We start from the raw sequence: 10,158 nt of genomic DNA on the forward strand, positions 1-10,158 counted from the left end.
AGAGACCGTCTGGGGCATCAGCAACATCAGAAGTAGGAGATCGATAAATCATAGGGCTGAATCAGTTCTCTTCCTGTTTCTAAACAAGAACAACAAAAGGAAACGGAGGCAAAAAGGAAGCATCAGTGGCTTTCCTGATTCAGACAGAGACAAACTGAGTTTTTCCTGGAAAGCAGAGTAGGGTACATTCAAAAGAATATCCCCTGCCTGTTCCAAAACTTGTGCCACATACAAAGCATTTATCCTTTTCAGGTGCAAGATCCTTTGCATATTGCTCCAGTCTGATGTGTATATCAAAGGCAATCATTGGAGAAGTAGCAAAAGAGGCCTCAAAGAACATGATGGAGATAATTACAGTGAAAAGCAACTTCTCTTAGGATCCTGATGTTCTTCTGGGATTCCGTATGCACAGATGTAGTTGAGGAAAACCATGCTTGTGAAAAACCACAGATACACCACAGGAGGCAGTGTGGTCCTTCATGTCAGGACGTGTCCCAGAAGTGATGCTGGAGGAAGATAGTTCAACATCATGGAAACTGATGTTTGATATCAGGTTGGCATCACCTTAGTATGGTCTCTTATCTCCAGAGACTGCTGGAGAAAGTCACTCAAAGCTATCGAGTTTAGTATAACTTTAGGTTCTTGACACTTAGACGTTACTTCTGCCTGTCTTCTATGTCCAAGGAAGCAATCAATACATTTAAACACTATCTAATGTTAAGTGTAGAGCATCTTGGGATCTTGTTTTCCATTAAATTTTCATGTATTAACCCTAAACTGGAGCTGATTTTAAAACTAGTTGTGCCTGTAGTGAAATTTTATTTTCCTTTTTTCTAGAAATATCGTTTTTTGAATAAAAGCTGACTAACAGACAGGGAAGTGACTACAGACTATGGACTATATTGTCGAGTAAATAGGGAGAAAGTTTCAGAGTACTTTCAACTCTGTCTATGTGTTGTCTTTCTTTGTTTATTGAAGACATTGAGATTTTTAAATATTAATGTTTCTTAATCTATTAAATAAACAGTGGGCTGTCAGGTCTGTAGCTGAGATGGTGGCGGTGGTGCCCACAGGGAGGTGGATAGAGTGACCCAGGGGTGGGTTCTAATTTTTTTTTATTACCGGTTCTGTGGGCGTAGCTTATTTTGTGGGTGTGGCTTGGAGGTCATGTGACTAGGTGGGTGTGGCTAGCTGGTCAGAGTCATTTTTGGAAGATCCTTGCACTTACAACTAGTCCTCGCACTTACGACCCGACTCATTTGTTTGCTTTTAACACTGATCAGCTGTAGGGCAGCCCTTTGAAGCCCTGCGGCAAGAGTTTAAACAGTTTTTTTCCCTCTAGTCATCAGCTGGGACTCAGGAGGCAGCAATAGATTGGGGGTGGGACCAAATAAAAGGTAAGAATAACTTGGGGGAGTGGGAGGGCAGGGGGGAGAACCATTTCGGTGATGTCATATCGTCACCACTACCGGCTCGGCCGAACCGGACCAAACCGGGAGGAACCCACAACTGGAGTGACCTGATTTCTTGCCACACCTACCCAGAAACTTGTTTGGGGAAACTTGTCCTCATCTTCATTTTCAGGGGATGGTGAGGGGGCCCACTTTGATATTCCCTTATCAGAGGCTTTGTGTAGCCCCTCTTCCCAGACCTCCAAGTGCTTTGAAGGTGCAGTTGGGAGTCCCTGTGTTTCTGGTTTATCTGGGTAGATTGTTGAGGGATTGTGTTTCCTTTCTGGAAGGTGGCATATTGAGATGTACACCTTGGCCGTGAAGGGAGAACTGGTGGTTTATTGAGGCCCTGGGTGATTAGACAGGGCCACTCCTGCAAGGATCCCCATGGGGCAGCCAGTGCCTCTTCCTTCTTCTCTGGGAAATGAGGCACCCCAAAGCAAGGTATCTTTCTGACCTGCAGGGCAGGTGAGGAGAGCTGTCCTGGGGTGCCAAGGGGAAAGGTGAGGGGGAAATGGGGCAGGCCACCTTTCTTGCCACAACCATGTCAGAATCTGGCAGTGAGCGTGATTCATCTGGCTTTCAAGGATTGTGTGAAGCTCACTCAGCTGCTGCTCCTGCCCAGAAGAGAGGGACAAGGCAGGACCAGAGTTTCTTGGGAGGTTAACTGGCTTTCTATGCCTATTGGAGGACAAGGTTTGGATAAAAGAGCCTTGGTGGCGCAGCAGATTAAAGTGCTGTTAAGTGCTGTTAAGTAACACCAGCTGCCTGCAATTACTGCAAGTTCGAATCTCACCAGGCTCAAGTTTGACTCAGCCTTCCATCCTTTCGAGGCAGGTAAAATGAGGACCCGGATTGTGGGGGCAATAAGCTGACTTTGTATAAAAAAAGAACACCGCTTTGGGGGGGGGGCGAAAGCCCTACTAAGCAGGTATATACAAAAGTATGAAGGCTTAATGCATTGTAAGCCGCCCTGAGTCTCCGGAGAAGGGCGGCATATAAATTGAACCAATAAACAATTTGACTAACGTCAGTCAAGCCCAGTATTTGTGGGACCTCCTCAGCCCCATTTGCAAGGCCCCATGTAAGGGCATCCTTTGAATGTCCCACCAGATGTTTGACGGTTCTGGTTGCCCAGTAGAATTAAGCCAAGTGAGCCAAACTCTGTTAACCATAATGTGTGTCTTTTCCTTAATCTGAATTGGAAAGGAATCCTCTTTCCTGGGCTGCGTAGACTCATAAACTATCTTAATCAGCCATGTTCACAGCTAATGTTGATGGTATCCAGGTGTTTCCAAGCATTTCTGTAGTGGTTTTCACAAGCTGAGTGCATCTGGCACTACGCACAGGCAGCTCTGAAGATTTTCTGGTGGTGCAAAGGAATTGAGCTTTAGAGGGAAACAGTTTAAATTCTGATTCTTTCTTCCTTCCATTCCAATATATATATACTGTGTATATATATATATATATATATATATATATATATATATATATATATATGTATGTATGTATATGTGTATATATATATATATGTGTGTGTGTGTGTGTGTGTGTGTGTGTGTGTGTGTGTGTGTGTGTTTTTCTTCTAGCCAGGTTTTCCCTACGTAGCCAAGGTTTTTTTTTTTTTTTTTTTTGTAGCTCCAGCTCAGTAGAATCACATCTACTCGGTTCTGGGCTTTTTTCCTTTCTAACACCTAGCAAGCTCTAACTGCTAGGTGGGAGACCTAACTGCTAGGTTAGAGCAGGGTTTTTCACTCTGAGGAATTTTAAGAGGTGTGGAGTTCAATTCCATGCTAGCTGAAGAATTCTGGGAGTAGGTCCACACATCCTACATTTGTCAAGTTTGAGAAACATCTGAATAGATGAAACTGTTTTCTGTTTCAGCTCTCTAGTTTCTATCAGCTCTTTATCCACACTGTTTCCTCTAATGTCCAACTGCATTGCATCTTCCTCCTTTTCATCTGTTTTTACTTTCTGTTTCCTATTTTCCTTCTGTCAAAGTCTTGGATTTTTCCTTCCTTTTTAAAATATATAATATTTTAAAATGTCCTTTCATTTTTCTCTGCTCTGGGCTGCATCTGATCAATTTCCTAATAGAAAGAAGAGTTCCTCCAGTTCTGAGGGAAGACAAAAGACCTGTCCCCCACTCTCTCTCTCCCTAGTGGCTGCCTTTATTCCTGGCCTGCCCCTGTTGTCATGGCAACCCAGCAGCAGCCAATCAAGCAGGAGGGAAAAGACAATGGTTGCCTGGGAACTCAGCCACCAATCAGCCTCCTGGGGAAGTTGTTGAACAAAGATAAAGATGGGGGGGGGGCAGGAAGATATCAAATAAGGATAAAATTAAAAGGTTTTAGAGTAAATGGAAATAGACAAAAACTCCCAGAATCTCAGAGGGAGGGGAGGCTGAAGTCCTGGAATGGCCCCTTCCTCATGTAGAAATGGCTGCCCTGGAGAGATCTCCTCCAGTGGAGGCTCTTGGGCAAGTGGGAGCAGTGGCTGCCCAGGAGAGCCCTTCCGGAGGGTATTCAGGGGCCATGATGGACCCCCAGAATGCCCCTTCCTCGGAGCCCCAGAGGGTCCCTCCGGGGAGACCCCCCTCACCTTCCTCTCTGAGCAATACCGGATCCCCTTTGGAGACAAAGGCCCTGCATGGCTTCCCTCAAACAGGAGCCTTTCCTGGAAACACAGAAAGACAAACCAAAGCTTCACAAACCCACATTGGCTTCCTCTCCTTAAAATGCAACTCCAAAGCCCATAAACCATGTTAGTCTCTTCCCATAATGGTGAGGGTAAAGGGTTCCCCCAGATCCCCTCCTCCTTCTTGGGCCTTTTCTATGGGTAACATGACAAGTCTGGACTTTGCTTTTACCCCTCAGTGCCCTATATGGGGAAGAGAGAGGCAGTGGAACATGGGTCCCTCCCTTTCTTCCTTACATGGGGTAAAAGACATTCTTTATTTCTCTAATTTCTCTCTCTCTCTTTCTCTATGCAGGGGTGTGATTTTTTTTTTATTTTTAGCTATGCAAAGTCCCGATGACAAGTTTTTGACTACAGCATTTTCTCTTGGAGACTGGTCACACTATTTTATCAGCCCTTTTGGAACTTAAAAGGTCCTTAAAAGGACCGTGGGGTTGTGTGTGAAGCCAGGAGATCCTCGCAGATGTCTGGCTACCAGTCCGTCTGTTACTCATTTAGCACCACCCAGGAGGCACGTGTGACTTAAGGATTGCCACGGACGCGAGTAACTTTGCCTCCCTAGGGACTTCCTCTGCATAACAACGGCAGCTACTGACTGGATCTCCAAACTCAACATTAAACTTTGAAATGTTATTTCTGTTTTCCTTTTAGGTTTTCTTACTGTTTTTTTATTGCTTTAATTGTTTTTAACCTGTAAAAATGAAGTGTTTTAATACTGCGTGTGACCAACCATACGCTAAATAAATCAGCCCTTTTGTGTTGGTGTCCTTCAGCATTAACTTTCAAAATAAATTTTAGCTTTAACTCAATAGGAAGCAATTTCAGTTCTGTGACATGTTCAGGCATTAAGTAATCCCTGGGGTTTTCTCTTTAAACACAATGTCAACAGATGTTCTCTCTCTCTCTCTCTCTCTCTTCAGCCACAGGTGCTGTGTATTCTTCTGGGGCCAATTTCAAGGATGAAACTTTCAAACCTTTTGGTTCTTGGTGACAAATTTAATTCTATCTCTACCCTATCATTTTGACCCATGTGGGGATTATTTCCCTCCCTTTTCTCTCCAGAAAAATACCAAACAATCTAAAAACTAGTTGAATTAATCAGGGATCTGTCCTGACAATGGAGAATTATTCTCAAACTTTCATCTCTGCTCTTTGGCTGAATCCTCCAGGGGAGACTTTGGGCAGAGACAGATGGAGTCAGCTGCAGTTCACTTCTCACACTGGCCTAGAAGGGCCTAAATGGAAATCTTTCCTGATGGAGAATTTGACTTTAGGCAAAAAGTGTCACTGGATGATTTCAGACTTTGAACTTCCCTCCCCACTAAAAACCAGGTGTCAGCACTTCAAACTACATTTGTTCCAGTGCTGACATAAGGAGGAGAAGAGGGGGGCAGCTGGCAAGAGGACTTTTCCTTCAAACTACATTCATTCCAGTGCTGACATAAGGAGGAGAAGAGGGGGGCAGCTGGCAAGAGGACTTTTCCTTCAAACTACATTCATTCCAGTGCTGACATAAGGAGAAGAGGGGGGCAGCTTGACTTTTCACCTACTTATTTTCCCTGAAGATAATATCCCCTAGGAGATGGGTTGGGAGGGGGGACATTCCTGGGAGCTGAAGTAGTAGACATGGGGAGAGTGATTTGGAAGATGGCCAATGAGATGCAGAGAATTGGGGAATGGAAAGGGAAGGTTTGGGGTCAGGAAGTCAGTGTTGGCTTCGACATAATCGGGGACAGATTGTCGTGCTTAATAAATGAAAGATTTCATCAAAGACTATTTTGTTTGGAAATGCAATTTATTTGAGGCGACATCGAAACCTGACACCAGGGCTGTCTGTCTTCCTTTATGTCAAACTGTTTCACCCTGGGGAAAATAAGAGTCAAATGCAAATGCAACCATGTTTCTGCCTGCAGGGATCACCCCACCACCACCACCAAGAGAGCCCCCTTTGCCATTTCCTTTCCCCAAATGTGAGCTCTTTCTTCAGGTGATGCAAACTTCTCCTTCTGCCCTCACCAAGCCCTCTTTATGGTACAGAAGTTCTGCAGCTTTCCAGATGTGGTTTGGTGACATCTTCCCCTCTGGCTGAAAGCCTCCTCTCCTTCGATCTTGGCCCAGTGGGATCTTTCCTTCCTTGGGCCTGATCCTCATTGCCTGCTGGAAGTGGCCACCATTTTCAATATTCTGACAAGTCCTTGTAGAAATGGCGACTGCTTTTGAAGCTTTCCACCCTGATCATCAGGCTGTTGGGAGATTGCAAACCTCTCCTGGCTCTTGCTAGGCTTGGGAAAACAGACACTGCATGCCAAGGTGGCAGGTTCAGGACGAGTTTCCTAAAAACTTTCTCTTCCTTCTTGGCTCCCCTTCCTCCCCCCAAACCCAAATTTCTTCAATAAAGTAGACAAAAAGTTGGGAGAGACAAATTTGTTAATCTTTTACCCCCAACCAGAAAAATTAAGAGCTAAAATTAAACTAAACTCCCCGTCTCTGCCCTCAAATCTGTACCTCCGAGGTGCTGCAGCGGTTAGAGTGCAGTACTGCAGCTACTTCAGCTGACTGCTAGTTCAGCAGATCAGCAGATCAAATCTCACCAGGCTCAAGGTTGACTCAGCCTTCCATCCTTCCGAGGTGGGTAAAATGAGGACCCAGATTGTTGGGGGCAATATGCTAATGCTAATGCAATATGCTAATATGCAATATGCTATATGCTAACTTTGTAAACTGCTTAGAGAGGGCTGTAAAGCCCTACGAAGCGGTATAGAAGTCTAAATAAATAAATAAATAAAATAAATAATAGTTTAATTTGCTAAAGATATTGCATGCCTGAAGGAGAATAAGAGAATAACAGAGTTGAAGGGGACTTTGGAGGTCTTCTAGTCTAACCCTCTGCTCAGACAGGAAGCCCTACCATTTACCATTTCAGACAGATCATTGTCCAATCTCTTCTTAAAAACCTCCATTGTTGGAGCACCCATAACTTCTAGAGGAAAGTTGTTTCACTGATTACATTTTCAGGAAATTTCTCCATAGTTGTAGGTTAGTTCAAAATCTGTAAGTTACTTATGTTGACTGCAGAGAGTCAAAGAACATAGAAAAGGAAGGAAGGAAGCAAAGAATTTTTTTGCTCTGTGTTGACAATGCTGACTTTGAGGTCAGTGTGGCTCAACTGTCCCACTGCATGTGAGGAGGGCCCAGAGGCGGTATTCAGCAGGTTCTGACCAGTTCTGGAGAACCGGTAGCAGAAATTTTGAGTAGTTTGGAGAACCAGTAAATACCGCCTCTGACTGGCCCCACCCCCAACTATTCGCTGTCTCCCGAGTCCCAGCTGATAGCGAGGAAATGGGGATTTTGCAGTAACCTTCCCCTGCCATGTCCACCAAGCCATGCCCACCATATAAATGTTACTGAAATTGAATTTGGAAAATGAACGTGTAAAACGTTGTACGATTCAGTGGGCAAGGAATTTTGGATATAACATGATGCTTGAACAATGGGAAAATATATGGATGAAGGGTTTAAAATTTACATTACCATCTAAAAGAAAATTTATAAAAGATGATGTATCATTGGTTTTTAACACTAGATAAGTTATCTAAAATGTATAACGGTATTGTCAGAGTTGACAGGTATGTCAAATGAATGCTGGGAGTGTAAAAGTAAAGAAGGAATTTTTTGTCATCCATGGTGGATATTTGATAAAGAAAAAAAAATTGGAATATGATTCATATTTTAATACAGAAAATTTTGAAAATGGCAATAAGAATGAAACCAGAACTTTTTCTTTTGGGCCTAATGGAAAAAAACTGGAGAAAAAAATTGAAACTTTGTTACTATATATCAGTGATGGCTAACCTTTTTGCCGTCGCGTGCTAAAAGCGGGGGGGGGTGAAGAGCGGGGGGGTTTCTGCGCGCGTGTGCCTACACCCATAATTCAATGCGCCCCGCACCCTGCACATGTGTTACCCCTCCACACTACCCTTGCTTTTGGCATGTGATGGCCCGGTGGGCCCAGTAGGCCTGTTTTTGCCCTCCCCAGGCTCCAGAGCTTTCTAGGAGCCTGGAGAGGGTGAAAACGGCCTTCCCTGCCCCCCCCCCGAGGCTCTCGGGAGGCCCGAAACAGCCCGCTTCCCGACTTCTGGTGGGCCCAGAAGGCCCAAAAATCAGCTGGCCACCACGCGCATGCATGCTGGAGCTGAGCTAAGGCAATGCTCATGTGCCCACAGATATGGCTCCGCGTGCCACCTGTGGCACGTGTGCCATAGGTTCGCCAACATGGCTATATATATTGACAGCAGCACGACTATCATATGTGCGAAAATGGAAGGACACTTTGATTCCTTTGTTTGACTAACAGGCTTTTCTTACTTTATTTTATTATTTTATTTAGTTTGTCAAACGTATGAGATAACAGGTATAAGTATAAACTTGAACATGAGCACATGAAATGAGTACAAATCAATGGGGACAGTAGGACAGGGACGGTAGGCATGCTGGTGCATTTATCCACACCCCCTTACAGACATCTTAGGAATGGGGTGAGGTCCACGGTAGACAGTTTAAGGTTGAAGCTATGGGGGTTTGAGGAAGTAACAATATTGTCAGGTAGAGCATTCCAGGCATTGACCACTCTATTGCTGAAGTCATATTTTCTGCTATTGAGTTTGGAGCAGTTTACCTTGAGTTTGTATCTATTGTTTGCCCATATATTATTGCAGTTGAAGCTGAAGTAGTCGTTGACAGGTAGGATGTTGTAGCAGACAATTTTGTGTACTATGCTTAGATCAGACTGCAGGCGGCATAGTTCCAGATTGTCCGAGCCCAAAATTTCAAGCTTGGTGGCATAATGGATTCTATTGGGAGTAGAGGAGTGGAGTACTCTTCTCATGAAATACCTCTGGACCTGCTCAATCTGGTATGTCTGATATACAGTGTGGATTCCAGGCAGACAAGCTGTATTCAAGGATTGGTCTGGCAAAGGTTTTGTATGCCCTAGTATTCTTAATACCTTTTTGGCAAAGTTGTTATAGTGAGCTCTGGCACTTAGATTGTTTGAGATGAGTACTCCAAGGTTCTTGACAGAGTGAGGGTCATCTATGAGGTCATATCCGCCCAGCCTGTATTTTGTGTTCTGATTTTTGTTGAACTTTGTTACTATATTTGTTGACAGCAGCAAGAACAAAAATGGAAAGACACTTCAATTCCTACTATGGACGAATGGTTGCAGAAGCTGATGGAGTAAATTTAAATGGCAAAATTGACTACTTTGATTAAAGAAAAGAAAATAAGTATTTTTGCTTCTACATGGAGACAGCTTCTGAACTCCGTGCTTGAAGTGGAAAAGAATGAAACTTTGATTTTGGGTTTTACTGAGTAGATTGATAGATCTTTATAGAAAGGCTTGTTCATATTATTAGGAAAAAGCAAAAAAAAATGTGATTTGATGTTAATGCCTTATTTTACTGCAACAGAGAGAGTCAGAAGGCAATGCTTCTTTTTCTTTTTCTTATCCTTCCTCACTTCTCTTCCCCCTCTTCCTCCCCCACTGTTTTCCTATTTACTTTTATAGTTTGTATCTTATAATATTTTATACTGTAAATCAATTTTAAAAAATGTTAAACCAACAGGGAGATTGAGTGCTTCCATGGAGATAAAGCACAGGGAGCACTAGAGTTAAGTGCCACCAACGTAGAGTGATGCCAAACTCCGTAGTTCTGGGTGACCTTTTCTAGCTGTCTCTGGAGGCAAGAGACCCCATTGAAGGACAGCAGAAGTCATTTTTTCTGGCTGTTGAACTATCTTCATCCAGCATTACTTTCTGAACATGTTCCAACAGGAAGGATTACATCACTACAGAACAGTGCCCCAAGTGGTCTATCTGTGATTTTTGACTAACATGCTTTTCTCCAATTACCCTTCTTACATGGAAGAAGTTCAGGGTCCCAAGAGGAGAAGTTCCTTCTCACTGTTACTATTACTATTATTACCTTGAGATCTCTTCTCCTACTTCTCC

Source organism: Pituophis catenifer, unplaced genomic scaffold, assembly GCF_029215685.1.
Source record: "Pituophis catenifer annectens isolate HBS135680 unplaced genomic scaffold, rPitCat1.0.hap2 SCAF_2, whole genome shotgun sequence".
NCBI lineage: Eukaryota > Metazoa > Chordata > Lepidosauria > Squamata > Colubridae > Pituophis > Pituophis catenifer.